We start from the raw sequence: 20,536 nt of genomic DNA, 5'->3' as shown, positions 1-20,536 counted from the left end.
CTATGTACCTGCAAACCAAGATCCCTCTGTTCCTCCACACTGCCAAGAATCATATCCTTAATCCTTTAAAAGCAAGGTTTAGTGGACCGTATCACATCGAGAAGAGATTGAGTGAGGTGAAAGTACTCAGCTTTCAAATTTGACCTTCCAAAATGCATCACCTCGCATTTATCCAGGTTGAACTCCATCTGCTACCTCTCAGCCCATCTCTGCATCCTGTCAATGTCCCACTGCAGCCTACAACAGCCCTCTATACTGTCAACGACACCTCCAATCTTTGTGTCATCTGCAAACTTGCTGACCCATCCTTCAATCCCCTCATCTAAGTCATTAATAAAAATTACAAACAATAGAGGCCCAAGGACAGAGCCGTGTGGAACACCACTCACCACTCACTTCCAGGCAGAATATTTTCCTTCTACTACCACTCGCTGTCTTCTGTTGGCCAGCCAATTCTGTATCCAGACAGCTAAATTCCCCTGTATCCCATGCCTCCTGATCTTCTGAACGAGCCTACCATGGGGAACCTTATCAAATGCCTTGCTGAAGTCCATATACGCCACATTCACAACTTGATCCTCATCAACGTTTCTAGTCACATCCTCAAAGAACTCGATAAGGTTTGTGAGGCATGACTTACCCCTTACAAAGCCGTGTTGACTGCCTTTAATCAAGCCATGCTCTTCCAGATGGTCATAAATCCTATCCCTCAGAATCCTTTCTAACACCTTGCAGACGACAGACGTGAGACTGACTGGTCTGTAATTGCAGGGGATTTCCCTATTTCCTTTCTTGAAGACAGGAATTACATTTGCCTCCCTCCAGTCCTCAGGTACGACTCCAGGGGAGAGCGAGGATGCAAAGATCTTCGCAAGTGGCGAAGCAATTGCATTTCTCGTTTCCCAAAGCAGCTGAGGACAAATCTGGTCCAGGCCTGGCGACTTGTTAATCTTAATGTTTGACAAAATTTTCAGCATGGTAAAAACAATGACTGCAGATGCTGGAAACCAGGTTCTGGATTAGTGGTGCTGGAAGAGCACAACAATTCAGGCAGCATCCGAGGACAGGCAAAACCGAAGTTTCGGACAAAAGCCCTTCATCAGGAATAAAGGCAGAGAGCCTGAAGCATGAAGAGATAAGCTAGAGGAGGGTGGGGGTGGGGATAGAGTAGCATAGAGTACAATAGGTCAGTGGGGAAGGAAATGAAGGTGATAGGTCAGGGAGGAGAGGGTGGAGTGGATAGGTGGAAAAGGAGCTGGGCAGGTTGCAAAAGTCCGGACAAGACAAGGGGACAGTGTTGAGCTGAAGGTTAGAAACTAGGATGAGGTGGGGGAAGGGGAAATGAGGAAACTGTTGAAGTCCACATTGATGCCCTGGGGTTGAAATGTTCCGAGGCGGAAGATGAGGCGTTCTTCCTCCAGGCGTCTGGTGGTGAGGGAGCGGCGGTGAAGGAGGTCCAGCACCTCCATATCCTCGGCAGAGTGGGAGGGGGAGTTGAAATGTTGGGCGACGGGGGACATCAGCTTCCTCTATCTCTATCCATTCCAGCATGCACACCTGCTCTTCAAAGGTTTCATTCACTACAAAGTTTGTTTCTTTCGTAAAGACAGAAGCAAAAAACTCATTTAGGGCTTCCCCTCCCTCCTCAGACTCCACACACAAATTCTCTATGCTATCCCTGATCGGCCCTACTCTTTCTTTGACCATTCTCTTATTCCTCACATAAGTGTAAAATGCCTTTGTGTTCTCCCTAATCCGTTCTGCCAAGCCTTTCTCGTGCCCCCTCCTGGCTCTCTTTAGACCATTTTTGAGCTCCTTCCTCGCCTGCCTGTAATCCTCTAGAGCTGAGCTTGACCCTAGCTTCCTCCACCTTATGTAAGCTACCTTCTTCCTTTTGACAAGAAGCTCCACTGCTCTCGTCATCCAAGGTTCCTTTGTCTTACCCCTTCTTGCCTGTCTCCGAGGGACATATTTATTCATCACTTGCAACAACTGTTCCTTAAACAGTCTCCACATGTCTGTAGTCTGACAAAATTCAACTACATCTTTGTGTAATATAGGCAAGTAAAAATGCCTTTGTATTTTTACCTGTGCTTTTCTCACCCCTAAATGACCTCCAAATGGTAGCACATGCACCACTCGCTGTACCTCCTTTCTGTACCTTACTGGCAAAACAGTCTCCATTTTCTCATTAAGACATCATTTGCTAAGTAACATGCAGGAGTGCATTCAATTTCTTTCTTTGTAAATGTCTTTTGAAATAACTGTTTTAACTCCTCATCTTTCTGCTGTATTTCAATCAGTTTAATAGAGCTAAAGATGCTGGCAAGTTTACCTATTTGCTCCTTCTCTGTCCCACTTATCTGGTCAAAAAAGGTTTCGGATAACACTACGTCAGTTTCCTTATCTGTGCCTTTTGATCTCTCCTGCTTCAACTTGTGCCTCTGATCTTGTGATCACACAATCTGGGAAAATTCCTGGATAAACATACTCCATGTCTTCAGTTGCCTGCGTCTCCACTGGCTTTTCAACTAGAGTAGGCAGCACACCTACCAGTGAATTAGCTATATTATTTACAAGGACAAATTGTATTCCTAGAGCTGAGAGTTTGTGCAGTACTCCAGTTTTCCACTCCTCTCTGGACTCTCTAGCCTCGCTTTAGATAACTGAGCACTTCGTCTCTCACCATGAATTCCTGTTCCCAGTACCTTTTCTGGTAATAGTCCCTCAAGAGTACATATTTCCTCATCCCTCAGCATATTTATTGACAATAATGGATGTGTCGACTAGATTTCCAGAGGCATTCTCTCAGACTGAGAGGATCCTGTGTCCCTTAATATTGTAACCTTCTTACCTATTACTCCTGGCCTATGTGAACAAACCTTACTCTTGCATGTACATTTTTAAGCAGATCTGGCACTTCCCCCTTAACCAATCTTAGATCATCTTGTACACTCTGAGGCAGTTGTCTAACTTCCCTTGTGCTTTTTGTTACTAGTCCAACAAAACTCCCAGGCTTGTCTGGTTTTCCTACACCTGGCTTTCTCCTAGCCCACCAACACTGTGATTTCCTGTGGCCCACTTTATTACATGAAAACACCGGAGCCTTTTAATTTCTTTGTCTCCCTCAAGAGTTTCTTTTTTATCCTGTGGTAAATTATCCTTATGATCTTCACTGAGATCTACCATTCCCTTTCCACGTGGGGATTTGTCTTTGCCCCAATTTCTCTCCCTCATGGACTGACATTGATTCTGGAAGCCAAAATGAGTTTTATGGACCAGCTCATAATCTTCAGCCCCTTCAGCTGCTAACCTCGCTGTTTTAACTCCCTGCTCTTCCACATGAGTTTGCACTGCTTCAGGCAGTGAATTGTTGAATTTGTCCAAAATAATTACCTCTCTAAGGGCATCACAGGTTTAAAGCTCTTATCCATCTATTGAAATTACTCTGTTTGATCTTTTCAAACTCAATATAGGTTTGACCAGGGCCCCTCCTTAGATTCCTGAAACATTGTCTCTATGCTTCTGGTACAAGTTCATCTGCACTTAAAATGGCTTTTCTCACCTCCTCATACTCCCCAGATATCTCCTCTGATAAGGATGCAAATACCTCAGTAGCCCTACCTGCAAGTTTCGTTTGGATCAACAAAACCCACATTGCCACTGGCCACTGCGTTTGTTTAGCCACCTTTTCAAATGAGATGAAAAAGACTGCCATATCCTTCTCATCAAATTTAGGCAATGCTTGAACATACTTAATCAGTTTCTCACTCGGCTTCTGATTACCAGGGGCTTGCTCATCCTCACTCTCTTCCTCACTGAGCCTACCCTCAGCCTTTCTCTCCAGCCTTTTAAGCTGACTTTCCTTTTTAAGTGTCAGTTTTTGAAGTTCAAAAACTCTCTTTTTTTCCCCTCTCTTCTGCTTCTAATCATATCCCAAACTGTTTCATTTCTGCTGCCCCTTTCCTTATCTCTCACCTCTAACTCAAGCTGCTTAATTTACAATTGAATTCTTGCCTTCTCTATAGATTCTGATGGTTTCTCCAGCAAGTGTAAATGCTGTGCTACTGCTGTAATCATCTCTCCTTTCCTCACAGAAGCAGGCAGTTCCAATTCCAACTTCTCTGTTAATTCCTGCAATTTGGTCTTAGTCACTTTTGGCAAAACTTCCAAAGTCACTGCATCCACATCCAGAAAACTCTTGGTGACTGAAAGAGCCCATTCCTATCCCAAACTTTGTCTCCCCAACCAAACCAACACCTGAAATAAAGACACGAGCACCTACCACTCGCTGTTTAAAATCCCGCAAAGAGCCCCCGATCTGTTATGGACCATTCCAGACCACTCAAAATATTCTTGAGCAGGCAGCCCTAGACCTAACTTTGCAATTTGCTTCAGTAAGTGTGCAGTGAAAATTATCCAGAGTAAGATAGCTAGGTTGACTACTATATTTTAAAACAGACAAATAATTTATTCACAAAATACAAAGAACAGAATAAAGAACACAACCGGTCCAAGTAGACTCAATAATGCTGTTCCGAATACACACAACAGCCCCAATAAGCAAACTCCCTTTAAAACCCAGTAGAAATGGAACACATCCAAACAGGTTCAAGTTGAAGAGCAGAAAAGAGAGAGTTTTCACACAGCTCCCTGTTGAACTTCCCAGTTCAAGACTCAACTAAAAACAGCTCAGCTCAGCTAGAGAGCTGACCACTCCCCTTTCATTATACAGGTCACTTCTAAAGCATGATCACTTTGGCCTGAAGTCTCATCTTGATTAGATTAGAATCCCTGCAGAGTGGAAATAGGCCCTTCGGCCGAACAAGTCCACACCGACCCTCCGTAGAGCAACCCACCCAGACCCAATCCCCTAACTAATGCTCCTAACACTATGGGGCAATTTAGCATGGCCAGTTCACCTAACCTGCACATCTTTGGACTGTGGGAGGTAGCCGGAGAACACGGAGGAAACCCACACAGACACGTGGAGAATGTGCAAACTCCACACAGACAGTCACCTGAGGCGGGAATAGAACCCGGGTCCCTGGCGCAGTGAGGCAGCAGTGCTAACCACTGAGCCGCTGTGCCACCCTATATAAAGAAAAACCTCTCAAAATACTTTTCATCTCTGTACCAAACCAAACTGATTGGAGCCCGGCCTGGTTTATTGCCCCTCTGAGAAAAATCATGGACAGAGTCTCCTTGAGCCAAGGAACAGCTTTTAGAAAAAAAGGGACCAGCTCTGTGACACCAGTAGAGTGCCACAAAGATCGATGCTGGGCCCACAACTTTTTGTCATTTATATTGATGATTTGGATGTGAGCATAAGAGGTACAGATGGTAAGTTTGCAGATGACACCAAAATTGGAGGTGGAGTGGATAGTGAAGAAGGTTACCTCAGATTACAACAGGATCTGGACCAGATAGGCCAATGGGCTGAGAAGTGGCAGATGGAGTTTAATTTAGATAAATGCGAGGTGCTGTATTTTGGGAAAGTAAATCTTAGCAGGACTTACACACTTAATGGTAAGGTCCTAGGGAGTGTTGCTGAACAAGGAGACCTTGAAGTGCAGGTTCATAGCTCCTTGAAAGTGGAGTTGCAGGTAGATAGGATAGTGAAGAAGGCGTTTGGTATGCTTTCCTCTATTGGTCAGGGTATTGAGTAGAGGAGTTGGGAGGTCATGTTGGGCTGTACAGTACATTTGTTAGGTCACTGTTGGAATATTGCATGCAATTCTGGTCTCCTTCCTATCTGAAAGATGTTGTGAAACTTGAAAGGGTTCAGAAAAGATTTACAAGGATGTTGCCAGGGTTGGAGGATCTGAGCTACAGGGAGAGGCTGAACAGGCTGGGGCTGTTTTCCCTGGAACGTTAGAATCTGAAGGGTGACCTTATAGAGGTTTATAAAATCATGAGGGGCATGGATAGGGTAAATAGATAAAGTCTTTTCCCTGGGGTCGGGGAGTCCAGAACTAGAGGGCATAGGTTTAGTGTGAGAGGGGAAAGATATAAAAGAGACCTAAGGGGCAACTTTTTCACGCAGAAGGTTGGACGTGTATGGAATGAGCTGCCAGAGGAAGTGGTGGAGGCTGGTACAATTGCAACATTGAAAAGGCATCTGGATGGGTATATGAATAGGAAGGGTTTGGAGGGATATGGGCCGGGTGCTGGCAGGTGGGACTAGATTGGGATATCTGGGTTGGGATATCTGGTCGGCATGGACGGGTTGGACTAAAGGGTCTGTTTCCATGCTGTACATCTCTATGACTATACATTATCATATCACTAGAGTGGATTGTGAGCAGGTAAATAAGCAGTTAAAAGGCTGCCTTGTCGCTGTCAGAGCAACAAAATGTGATGTTGATTGAGACGGCTAAAACAGTGCAGCAAAGATCTTGAGAGAGCGGAACAAATCCCAGCTCAACTTGCCCGTCGCTTGGCAGCAGTGCAACCTAAAAATGAAAGTCAGGTGCAACAATGGCAGGTTGATTGCATGGAAGTGTTTGGGTTATCAACATTAGATTAAAACAAAAATTATTGGAATTGCACATATGGTATTCATCGGACTGTGAAGATGAGTGGATTGAGGGGGAAGGACAGGGTGATGAGCTGGGCAAAGAATTAGCATCCAGCTCGTAATAAATAACAAAGCAAATCATCAGGGAAATCCTCCTGCACAGTACACACGTACTGTGTGAGACTATTCAATGACCAAGTTACACAACATGGGCAATAGAGATAGACAGCAGCTCAGCCAATCGTTAGTAACATGGGTATGTCATTGTGGGATCATGGAGCCGCTAACATCCAGATAACTGCAGAGAAATTGAAAAATATGAGGCAGCTGAGTACAGATCCTCAAATTAACAATGTCACTCAGAATACTCACAGTAATGCAAATTTGTTATGAAATGTGCAGTGGCAATTCAATACCAGCATCAATCAAACATGGATTGGGAAAAGAGCTCTTTTTCCTGGATCGCTACACAGGAGAGTATAACTAAATTGAGGAAATTGGCTGCACAAACAGAGATATATAATCAAGACTTTCAGGGGCGCAATCAGGATGCACTTATAACAAGGATGAGAAGTTGGCTCGTAAGGTTCGGAACTCCACATTGGAGCATTTCACAACGCTTTGTTGACATTGTTGCGACAGCCCAAGGTCGACTAGTGGGAGAGGTAGTTTTGTTACTTGGACAATTAGAGGATGTGGAAAAATGAAAGGTGCCTGAGGGAATGAGAAAGTTGGAACACAGAGGGGGAGAGCACTGAGGTGGTACTGGGCTTGCAAAAAGGATGAGCAGACAGGGTATGTTTCTTTTTTTCATTATTTATTCATTTGTGGAATGTGGGTGTCGCTGACTGGACAGCGGTTATTGCCTGCCCCTGTTGCCCTTGAGAATGTGATGGTGAGCTGCTTTCTTGAGCTGCTGCATTCCAACTCCTGTGCATTGACCCACAATTCCATTAGGGAGAGAATTCCAGGATTTTGACCCAGTAACAGAGAAGTAAAGTCAGGATGGTGAGTTGCTTGGCAGGGAACTTGAAGATGGTATTCCCACATATCTGTTGCCCTTGTCTTTCTACATGGAAATGATGGTGGGTTTGGAAGGTGTTGCTTGTGGATCTTTGGTGATTTTTGCAGTGAATCTTGTAGATAATACATACTGCTGCTACTGAGTATCGGTGATGGAAGGAGTGGATTCTTGTGGATGTCATGCCAAGCAAACAGGCTGCTTTGTCCTGGATGGTGTCAAGCTTCTTGAATGTTGCTGGGGTTCCATTCATCCAGTCAAGTGGGGAGTATTCCATCACACTTTTGACTTGCGCCTTGTAGATGGTGGACAGGTTTTGGGTAGTCAGGAGGCATGTCATTCACCACAGTATTCCAGTGCCTCCAACCTTGTCTTGATATCATGTGCAGTGAATCAAATTGGCTGAAGACTAGTACCTGTAATCCTAGGGATCACTGGAGGAGACCGAGATGGATCATCTACTGAACACTTCTGGCTGAAGAGTGGTGCAAAGCTTCAGCCTCAGTTATTGCACTGATGTACTGGGCTCTTCCACCATTGATGGGAATATTTATGGAGCCAGTAAGCTGTTTAATCGTCCACCATTCACGACGGGATGTGGCATAATTGCATTGCTTTGACTTGATCTGTTGGTTGTGAGATTCCTTAGCTCTTTCTATCACTTGCTGCTTCTGCTCTTTGACATGCAAGTCATTCTGTTTGGTCGCTTCACCAGATTGACACCTCATCTTCAGGTGTGCCTGGTGCTGCTCCTGGCATGCCCTCCTGCACTCTCCGTTGAACCAGGGTTGATCCCCTGGCTTGATGATAAGGTTTGAGTAGGGGATATGACTGGGGCCATGAGATGACAGATTGTGCTGGAGAGCAATTCTGTTGCTGTTGATGGTCGAAAATGCCTCATGTCTGTCCAGTTTTGAGCTGCTTAATCTGTTAGAAGTCTGACCCATTTAGCATGGCGATGTGACGACACAACATGATGGATGTTATTCTCAACATGAAGGCAGGACTTAGTCCTTGAGGAGACAATGTGGTGGTCACTCTTACTGATACTGCCATGGGCAGATGCATCTGCAGCTGATAGATTGGGAAGGATGAAGCCAAGTATGTTTTTCCCATTTATTGGTTCACTAACCACTTGCTGCAAACCCAGTCTGGCAACAATATGCTTTAGGACTGGACCAGTTCGATCAGTTGTACTGCTACAGAACCACTCTTGGTGGTGAACACTGAAATCCTCAACTCTTGCTATCTTCAAATCTTGCTATCCTCAGTGCTTCCTCTCAGTATTGTTCAAATGGAGAAGTACCGATTCATCGGCTGAGGGAGGATGGTTTTTGATAATCAGCAGGGGTTTCCTTGTCCCTGTACAAGCTGAAACCATAAGACTTCATTGGATTGAGTCAATGTTGAGGACTCCCAGGACAACGATACACCACTGTGCTGCCGCCTTTGCTGGGTCTGTGTAACTGATGGACAGGACAGATCTAGAGATGGTGATCGCAGTGTCTGAAACATTGTCTGTAAGATATAATTGCTATTGTAGGCTGTTGTTTGACTAGTCTGTGAGACAGCTCTCTCTATTTGGGTTCTAGCCCCCAGATGTTATTTGAACAGCACTTTGCAGGGTCGACAGGGCTGCTTCTGCTATGGTCTTTTCCATTGCCTGCGCTAATGCCATATGATCCATTTGATTTCATTTCTGTGAGACTTTGTAGCGATTGGTGCAACTGAATCGCTTGCCAGATGAAGGGCTTTTGCCTGAAACATCGATTTTCCTGTTCCTCGGATGCTGCCTGACCTGCTGGGCTTTTCCAACACCACTCTGATCTAAAGACTATTTCAGAGGGCAATTGATAGTCAACCACATTGCTGTGGATCGGGAGTCACATGTAGGCCAGACCAGGTAAGGATGGCAGATTTCAATCCTGGAATATATATTAATATTAATAGTATAGAAGATGGTATTAGTAATAACATTAGCAAATTTGCTGATTATACTAAGCTGGGTGGCAGGGTGAAATGTGAGGAGGATGTTAGGAGATTACAGGGTGACCTGGACAGGTTAGGTGAGTGGTCAGATGCATGGCAGATGCAGTTTAATGTGGATAAATGTATGGTTATCCACTTTGGTGGCAAGAACAGGAAGGCAGATTACTACCTAAATGGAATCAATTTAGGTAAAGGGGCAGTACAAAGAGATCTGGGTGTTCTTGTACACCAGTCAATGAAGGCAAGCATGCAGGTACAGCAGGTAGTGAAGAAGGCTAATAGCATGCTGGCCTTCATAACAAGAGGGATTGAGTATAGAAGCAAAGAGGTTCTTCTGCAGCTGTACAGGGCCCTGGTGAGACCACATCTGGAGTATTGTGTGCAGTTCTGGTCTCCAAATTTGAGGAAAGACATTCTGGCTATTGAGGGAGTGCAGCGTAGGTTCACGAGGTCAATTCCTGGAATGGCAGGACTACCTTACACTGAAAGACTGAAGCGACTGGGCTTGTGTACCCTTGAGTTTAGAAGACTGAGAGGGGATCTGATTGAGACATATAAGATTATTAAAGGATTGGACACTCTGGAGGCAGGAAGCATGTTTCCACTGATGGGTGAGTGCTGAACCAGAGGACACAGCTTAAAAATACGGGGTAGACCATTTAGGACAGAGATAAGGAGAAACTTCTTCACCCAGAGAGTGGTGGCTGTGTGGAATGCTCTGCCCCAGAGGGGAGTGGAGGCCCAGTCTCTGGATTCATTTAAGAAAGAGTTGGATAGAGTTCTCAAGGATAGTGGAATCAAGGGTTATGGAGATTAGGCAGGAACAGGATACTGATTAAGGATGATCAGCCATGATCATATTGAATGGTGGTGCAGGCTCGAAGGGCTGAATGGCCTACTCCTGCACCTATTGTCTATTGCCTATTGTCATAATGATATTAGTGAACCAGATGGATTTTTCAGATAACTAACAATGATTACATGCTTAATTCCAGATTTTTTTGTTGAATTTAAATTCCAGCATTTGCCTCAGTGGGAATCGAATGCAGGTTCCCAAAATATTACCTGGGTCTTGGGATTAATAGTTTAGCAATAATACTAATAATATCTCGGCCATCCCCTTTTCATGGTTTTCTGTGCTTTTCTGAGCTGGGGTTGACAAGACAGATTTTGATTGAACTCCATTAATCATTTGTATACTCTGGAAGAAATATTGTGCTCCAAATGGAGATGAGGTGACAGGGAAATCACAAGTGAGAGAATTACAGTCGGACACTGAAAAGACTGGGGAGGTTATAGGAAGTTTAACTTGCTTCCCTGAAGCTACACAGTATTCCCTACACAGTATTCCCTACACAGTATTCCCTACACAGTATTCCCTACGCGAGTGGAGGGAAACACATAATGGGAAGTGCGTAATCCCATTGTCTTGGGGTGGGCCGCATCTCCAGAATCTTTATGTGGAAAGTCCCAAACGTGATTCCGAGAGACCTATGGGTACTCTGATAACAGTGGACTGGATGGGCGGTAATAGACAGCCAGAAATTACATTTTTGGATATTAATGTTGAAAGATATAATGTTATGGACATCTCCTTTGATATGGAAAAATCAAAAAGTGCCCAGCAGAAATCCATCAACAGACAGTAGCTAGAACAGTTATCTCGCAAGACCTTGAGAATGTAGCTGACAGCATTTTCTCTTTTCCACCCCTGTGCAGTGAGACAAAGCCAGTGTGTAATGCCTCCCAGGGGTTATAAGGGTGTAAAAAGAAGTATCCCTATGCTTAATTTAGGAAGCGACCCTCTCCCACAGTGACTTAAAGACTCCTTTGTGAAAGTTGGAATAGATTCAGAGTTCCCATTACAGTTGTAAGGAGAACATCGCTGATATTCGCCTGAACTTAGTATGAAAACAACAAGTCATGCAAAAGCACAATGATTTGAAGACTTTCATATCTGATATGATTGCAATTTTTTAATATTTCTAAAGCTGTTGTAGAAATGATGTTGTGAAAATAGTTTAGCTTATTCCTAAAACATGGATAAACCATTTTCAAAGACATCCAATTTAAACTCCAAACTTGGAATGAGAAATACTTTGTCAATATACTGTATAGTTCTATTTGATTGCGGTCTTAAACGTAAAAGCTAGCAAAGAGCTAATTCAGACAATACAGATTTAAAATGCCATTTGAGATGATCAGGAGATTTTTTGACCGTATTTTAAACTAAAAACATAAATGTATGACATGATGGTACATGGTGACTCAGACACTGTCCCTTCTGAAATCAGCAGAGTTAATTGTTCCTGCTGCGAATTTTAAATCTTCCCACACACCTTTGGTGTGGTGAAATGTGTGATACTGGGTATAATTAAGCCACTGTGCTTCTTGCAGTGTTTTTTTTCTGATCACGTTTCAAGAACAAGATTTCCAGCAAGGGAGTTGGATGTCTTGTAAATACAAAGTTTTGAAGACAGAAGAAACCTGAACTGATGACAAGTATTTGAATCTCCAACATAAGGACATGAGAAAAACAAAAGCTACCAATCCTGAATAGAATTGTTTTTGCAATAGTGATTGAGAAATAATTGATACAAAGTGGCTACTTCAAAAATGCAATAGGAAATTCAACTGCAATTTTAGTCATGGAATTCCCACAGTGTGGATACAGGACATTCAGTCCAACAAGTCCACACCGACTCTCTGAACAGCATCCCACCCTGAATCACTGCCTATTCTATCCCTATAGCCCTGCAGTCCTGTTGTCTGATGCACTTTCTCTGCATATCCCCGGACACTAAACGACAATTTACTATTGAGCTTAAAAATGTGTTGCTGGAAAAGCGCAGCAGGTCAGGGAGCATCCAAGGAGCAGGAGAATTGACGTTCTGGGCATAAGCCCTTCGATTCTCCTGTTCCTTGGATGCTGCCTGACCTGCTGCGCTTTTCCAGCAACTCATTTTTCAGCTCTGATCTCCAGCATCTGCAGTCCTCACTTTCTCCTAGACAATTTATTATCGCCAATCAACCTAACATCCATATATTTGGGCTGTGGAAGTAAACTGGAATTGAACTCAGTTCCTTCACGTTGTGAAACAGTAGTATAAGGCACTGATTCACCACGTAATTCCATGTCGCTGTGTCAAATGTTAAAGGGCAAATAAATTTGGATCCTTAAATTTTAATCTAAAATAACAGCTGTTAGAACAAGGCTGCATGGTTTGAAAAAAAAAGGGAAAAAACATCATCAGGAAGAACTAAGAGTCCCCTAATAACTGCCAGCCCCTCAACACCACAGGGGATGGATACAAAAGAAGCTTGAGCCAACTGTTTTCAATTTCAAATTTGGAACAATTTTAAAGAAGAAAGTCAGGTATAATTTTAATAGTTACATTTCAGAAAATTGTGTTCACTTTTTTTGTAAGAAAGACCAACAAGCAATAATTGGTAATACTTGAAACCACACAATCATAAAGCTGGTTAATATATTATAACCTAAGATAAAATGAAATAACATAATAGTGAAATGAGGGCTGTATTTAGAATAACAGAATAGTGACAGGGAAAAAGTGACACAACATCAAATAGCAATGGGAACGATTGACCTTGGGTGCAATTAAATGGAATGTATCAAATGAAATCAAAGCAGTGATACAATAGATTATCATCATAGGATTCCTATCGTGCGGAAACAGGCCCTACGGCCCAACAAGTCCACACTGACCCTCAGAGTATCCCAGCCCATTCCCCATTACTGTACATTTACCCCTATCTAATGCACCTAACCTACACATCCCTGAACACTACGGGCAATTTAGCATGGTCAATTCACCTAATCTGCACATCTTTGGATTGTGGGAGGAAATCCACACAGACATGGGGAGAATGTGAAAACTCCACACAGCCAGTCACCCAAGGCGTGAATCGAACCTGGGCCCCAGCACTGTGAGGCAGCAGTGCTAACCACTGAGCAACTGTGCTGCCACATTAACAGTTTTCACTTGCAGATATGTATGCCCTTGCCTGACAATTATTTTTTAAAGCAAACTGAATTGGCTAGTTTGGCCACCATCTAAGTGTGTAAAAGTGATCCTCACATCTGAAGTAATTAACATGTAAGCCGGCATGGCGAAAGTGCACCAAGGAATGGATCTTGGACATATATACCTACTTGACAAAATGTTTATTTTGGCTGCAAGCACACAAAAAAGTATCATCATTTGAATGATAAGGCATTCACACATAAACAGTCAGGAAATGGCATTTAGTATGTGTGAAAAAAACATAACAAACAAAACAGAAAAAGGTGACTGGCTGTTCATTCAGGAAATTGACAATGTTGAATGGAAGTGAAGGAAGAGCTGGAGAAACCTTTTAAGTTCATGCAAACCCTGTGACCGATGAAACATGAGCTAATGTTAAATTCTATCGTATGCATAATCACCTTGCAACTGTTGAACAACATGTATGTGCTTTCTCAAAGCTTTAATTAACTGTCATTTATTGCATCTGTTGCTCCCGATGCAAACTCCTCCACATTGGGGAGACTGGACGCCTTCTTGCAGAGTGCTTCAGAGAACATCTCCGGGACACCCACACCAATCAACCCCACCGCCCCATGGCCCAACATTTCAACTCCCCCTCTCACTCTACCGAGGACAAGCAGGTTCTGGGCCTCCTCCACCGGCATTCCCTCACCACCTGACGCCTGGAGGAAGAACGCCTCATCTTCTGTCTCGGGACCCTTCAAGCCCAGGGCATCAATGTGGACTTCACCAGTTTGCTCATTTCCCCTCCCCCCATCTTACCCCAGGTCCAACCTTCCAGCTCAGCACTGTCCCCGTGACCTGTCCTACCTGCCTATCTCCCTTTCCACCTATCCGCTCCACCCTCCTCTCTGACCTATCACCTTCACCCCCACCTCCATCCACCAATTGCACTCTCAGCTACCTTCCTCACCCCCGTCTCATTTATCTCTCCACCCCCAAGGCTCTCACCTCATTCCTGATGAAGGGACCCTACCCGAAACATTGATCTTCCTGCTGCTCGGATGCTGCCTGACCTGCTGTACATTTCCCACACCGCACTCTCGACTCTGATCTCTAGCATTTGCAGTCCTCCCTGTTATTTGGACATGTCTATAACCAATTGAAGGCAAGTGGAAATTTATTGATGCAAAACAGTTGATTGGGCTGCCTGGGAATCACGTGACACGTGGTGCATGGTTTTCCGGCCTGAATATCTACCAAAGTAGTGAAAGCAGCCAGAGCAGTGTAAATATCAGGAGCTGTGCAACACTTGCTGGATTCCACCTCGGACTGAGATCATGACTGGTGTGAGGAAACCCGAGTTCTCCAGACCAGCCATCGTGAAGTGTGATTCTGGTTGGTCAGAACGCAGTGAGACTCATTGTTCAATGTTTTGACTATGTCTAAAGTTTGTATATGTTTCCAAAATATCGAAACTAGAATATAGATTCTTACCAAATATATTGACTGCTGTATATGTATATATGTATATTTATCTTCTGCTCTGCATGAATACTTCTCAATGTGTTAATTTATATATAATGAATTACTAAAATAAACTTAAATAGAATAATTTGACTCATTGAGTGTCTTTTTACATCCAAAGGAATCCATTATTTAACCATAAAACCTACTGCTTTGTTTCTCGTTTATTATTGGATTAATCAGAAATAATAAAATGAAGAAACAGGTCTGGCTGGAACACGGCAGGGAGCAAGGAATGCCTGTTGGATTAACTTGCAGCTACTTCAATTCAAGAGGGCTGACAGGTAAGGCCGATGAACTCAGGACATGGATAGGTCGATGAGACTGTAATATAGTAGCCATTACAGAAACAGTTGAGGGAGGGAGGGACAAGACCAGCAGTTTAATGCACCAGGGTACAGGTACTTTAGGCAGGACAGAGGTGATAGAAGGAGGGGAGGGGGAGTTGCACTTTTTGATGAAAGCAAGGATCGCCGCAATAATCAGAGATTAAATAACCGGAGAAACATCCAGTTAGGCTTTGTGGGAGGGGTGAAGAAATAAGAAGGGGGTGGTGATGTTATTCGGGCTATACTATATGCTCCAAATAGTCAATGGCAATTTGACCAATAAATATGCAGAGAGATTGAGGAGACTCGAAGGAGCAATAGAACACAGAACACAACAGCGCAGTACAGGCGCTTCGGCCCTCGATGTTGCGCCAACCCGTCATATCAATCTGAAGCCCATCTAACCTACACTATTCCATGTACGTCCATATGCTTGTCCAATGACACCTTAAATGTACTTGAAGTTGGAGAATCTACTACTATTGCAGGCAAAGCATTCCATACCCTTACTACTCTCTGAGTAAAGAAACTACCCCTGACATCTGTTCTATATCTATCACCCCTCAATTTAAAGTTATGCCCCCTTGTGCTCACCGTCACCATTCTTGGAAAAAGGCTCTCCCTGTCCACCCTATCTAACCCTCTGACTATCTTATAGGTCTCGATGAAGTCCCCTCTCAACCTTCTTCTCTCTAACGAAAACAGCCTCAAATCCCTCAGCCTTTCCTTGTAAGACCTTCCCTCCATACCAGGCAACATCCTAGTAAATCTCCTCTGCACCCTTTCCAAAGCTTCCACATTCTTCTTATAATGTAGTGACCAAAACTGTACACAGTACTCCAAATGCGGCCGTGCTAGAGTTTTGTACAGCTGTAGCATAACCTCATGGTTCTGGAACTCAATCCCTCTATTAACAAAAGCTAAAACATTGTATGTCTTCTTAACAACCCTGTCAACCTGGGTGGCAACTTTCAAGGAGCTGTATACCTGGACACCGAGATCTCTCTGCTCATCTACACTACCAAGAATCTTACCATTAGCCCAGTACTTTGCATTCTGGTTACTCCGACCAAAGTGAATCACCTCACACTTGTCCACATTAAACTCCATTTGCCACCTCTCAGCCCAGCTCTGCAGCTTATCTATGTCTCTCTATGACCTACAACATCCTTCATCACTATCCATAACTCCATCAACTTTAGTGTCATCTACAAATTTACTAACCCATCTTTCTACGCCCTCATCCAGGTCGTTTATAAAAATGATGAACAGCAGTGGATCCAACACCGACCCTTGTGGTACACCACTGGTATCTGGACTCCAGGATGAACATTTCTCATCAACCACCACCCTCTGTCTTCTTTCAGCAAGCCAATTACTGATCCAAACTGCAATATCTCCTACAATCCCATTCCTCCGCATTTTGTACAATAGCCTATTGTGGGGAACCTTATCGAACGCCTTGCTGAAATCCATATACACAACCAGTTTACTCTCATCTACCTGTTTGGTCACCTTCTCAAAGAATTCAATAAGGTTTGTGAGGCACAACCAACCCTTCACAAAATCGTGCTGACTATCCCGAATCAAATAATTCTTTTCTAGATGATTATAAATCCTATCTCTTATAACCTTTTCCAACACTTTACCAACAACTGAAGTAAGGCTCACTGGTCAATAATTACCAGGGTTGTCTCTACTCCCCTTCTTGAACAGGGGAACCACATTTGCTATCCTCCAGTCTTCTGGCACTATTCCTGTAGACAATGATGATTTAAAGATCAATGCCAAAGGCTCGGCAATCTCCTCCCTGGCTTCCCAAAGGATCCTAGGATAAATCCCATCCGGCCCAGGGGACTTATCTATTTTCACGCTCTGCAGGATTTCTAATACCTCCTCCTTGTGAACCTCAATCCCACCTAGTCTAGTAGCCTGTACCTCAGTAATCTCCTCGACAACATTGTCATTTTCTAGAGTGAATACTGTTGAAAAATATTCATTTAGTGCTTCCCCGATCTCCTCTGACTCCACACACAACACTACTATCCTTGATTGGCCCTAATCTTACTCTCGTCATTCTTTTATTCCTTAAATACCTACAGAAAGCCTTAGGGTTTACCCTGATCCTATCCGCCAACAATTTCTCATGTCTCCTCCTGGCTCTTACATAGAACATAGAACATAGAACAGTACAGCACAGAACAGGCCCTTCAGCGCATGATGTTGTGCAGAACACTGATCCTATGTATGCACCCTCAAATTTCTGTGACCATATGCATGTCCAGTAGACTCTTAAATGTCCCCAAAGACCTTGCTTCCACAACTGCTGCTGGCAACGCATTCCATGCTCTCACAACTCTGACATACCCTCTATACTTTCCTCCAACCAGCTTAAAACTATGACCCCTCGTGTTAGTCATTTCTGCCCTGAGAAATAGTCTCTGGCTATCAACTCCATCTATGCCTCTCATTATCTTGTATACCTCAATTAGGTCTCCTCTCCTCCTCCTTTTCTCCAATGAAAAAAGTCCAAGCTCAGTCAACCTCTCTTCATAAGATCAGCCCTCCAGTCCAGGCAGCATCCTGGTAAACCTCCTCTGAACCCTCTCCAAAGCATCCACATCTTTCCTATAATGTCTACAGGAATGGTGCCAGAAGACTGGAGGATAGCAAATGTGGTTCCCTTGTTCAAGAAGGGGAGTAGGGATAATTTTAGTAACTATAGGCCGGTGAGTCTCACTTCTGTTGTGGGCAAAGTCTTAGAGAGAATTGTAAGGGATAGGATTTATGAACATCTGGATAGGAATAATGTTATCAAGGATAGTCAGCATGGTCGTGCCTCACAAACCTTATTGAGTTCTTTGAGAAGGTGACTAAGGAGGTGGACGAGGGTAAAGCAGTAGATGTGGTGTATATGGATTTTAGTAAGGCGTTTGATAAGGTTCCCCATGGTAGGCTACTGCAAAAAATACAGAGGTATGGCATTGAGGATGAGTTGGAGGTTTGGATTAGGAGTTGGCTGGCTGGAAGAAGACAGAGGGTAGTAGTTGATGGCAAAGGTTAATCTTGGAGTGCCGTCACTAGCGGTGTTCCGCAAGGATCTGTTTTGGGACCATTGCTGTTTGACATTTTTATAAATGACCTGGAGGAGGGGCTAGAAGATTGGGTGAGCAAGTTTGCGGATGATACGAAAGTCGGTGGAGTTGTTGACAGTGAGGAAGGATGTGGCAGGTTACAATGGGATATAGATAAGCTGCAGAGCTGGGCAGAAAGGTGGCAAATGGAGTTCAATGTAGGTAAGTGTGAGGTGATTCACTTTGGTAAGAGTAACAAGAAGATGGGGTACTGGGCTAATGGTCGGATACTTGGTAGTGTGGATGAGCAGAGGGATCTTGGTGTCCATGTACACAGATCTCTGAAAGTTGCCACCCAGGTAAATAGTGCGGTGAAGAAGGCATATGACGTACTGGCTTTTATTGGTAGAGGAATTGAGTTCTGGAGCCCTGAGGTCATGTTGCAGTTGTATAAGACTCTGGTGCGGCCATATCTGTAGTATTGTGTGCAGTTTTGGTCGCCATATTATAGGAAGGATGTGGAGGCACTGGAACGGGTGCAGAAGAGGTTTACCAGGATGTTGCCTGGTATGGTAGGAAGATCGTATGAGGAAAGGCTGAGGCACTTGGGGTTGTTTTCATTGGAGAAAAGAAGGTTTAGGGGTGGCTTGATAGAGGTGTACAAGATGATTAGGGGTTTAGATAGGGTTGACCGTGAGAACCTTTTTCCACGTATGGAGTCAGCTATTATGAGGGGGCATAGCTTTAAATTAAGGGGGGGTAGGTATAGAACAGATGTTAGGGGTAGGTTCTTTACTCAGCGAGTCGTGAGTTCATGGAATGCCCGGCCAGTAGCAGTGGTGGACTCTCCATCTTTATGGGCATTTAAACGGGCATTGGATAGGCATATGGAGGATAGTGGGCTAGTGTAGGTTAGGTGGGCTTGGATCAGTGCAACATTGAGGGCCAAAGAGCCTGTACTGCGCTGTATTTTTCTATGTTCTATGTTCTATGTTCTATGTTCTAATAGGGCGACCAGAACTGGACGCAGTATTCCAAGTGCGGTCTAACCAAAGTTTTATAGAGCTGCAACAAGGTCTCACGACTCTTCTGAGCTCTCTCTTTACGTCTTTCCTGGCTATCTTGTAATCCTCAAGCGCCCTAACTGAGCCTTCACACCTCATCCTAACATAAGCCTTCTTCTTCCTCTTGACCAGAGATTCCACTTCCTTCATAAACCAGGGCTCCTGCGCTCCACAGCTTCCTCCCTGTCTGACAGGTACATACTTATTTAGGACACACAGTAGCTTTTCCTTGAATAAGCTCCACATTTCTAATGCGCCCATCCCCTGCTGTTTCCTTCCCCTTCTTATGCTTCCTAAATCTTGCCTAATTGCATCGTAATTGCTTTTCCCCAGTTGTAACTCTTGCCCAGTGGTATACACCTATCCCTATCACTAGAGTAAACATAACAGAATTGTGATCGCTATCACCAAAGTGCTCACCGACTTCCAAGTCTAACGCCTGGCCAGGTTCATTACCCAGTACCAAATCTAATGTGGCTTCGCGGAGGAAGTGAGGACTGCAGATGCTGGAGATCAGAGCTGAAAAATGTGTTGCTGGAAAAGTGCAGCAGGTCAGGCAGCATCCAAGGAGCAGGAAAATTGACATTTCGGGCATAAGCCCTTTTTCAGGAATGAGGAAGGTGTGCCAAGCAGGCTAACATAAAAGGTAGGGAGGAGGGACTTGGGGGAGGGGTGTTGGGAATGCGATAGGTGGAAGGAGGTTAAGGTGAGGGTGATAGGCCAGAGAGGGGGTGGGGGCGGAGAGCTCCCCAAAACATCCTTTCTGCAACTGTAATACTGTCCTTGATCAACAATGCCACACCTCCCCCTCTTTTACCATCTTGTCTGTTCTTACTGAAACATCTAAAACCTGGAATCTGCAAAACCATTCCTGTCCCTGCTCTACCCATGTCTCCGTAATGGCCACAACATCGAAGTCCCAGGTACCAACCCACGCTGCAAGTTCACCCACCTTATTCCGGATGCACCTGGCGTTGAAGTAGACAAACTTCAAACCAACTTCTTGCTTGCCGGTGCCATCTT

The sequence above is a fragment of the Chiloscyllium plagiosum genome, unplaced genomic scaffold (genome assembly GCF_037043375.1).
Source record: "Chiloscyllium plagiosum isolate Xiang-an unplaced genomic scaffold, Cpla_swu_hap1 HiC_scaffold_23, whole genome shotgun sequence".
Classification (NCBI taxonomy): Eukaryota; Metazoa; Chordata; class Chondrichthyes; order Orectolobiformes; family Hemiscylliidae; genus Chiloscyllium; species Chiloscyllium plagiosum.
The sequence above is the reverse complement of the archived record's forward strand: the minus strand, read 5'-3'. Positions refer to the sequence as shown.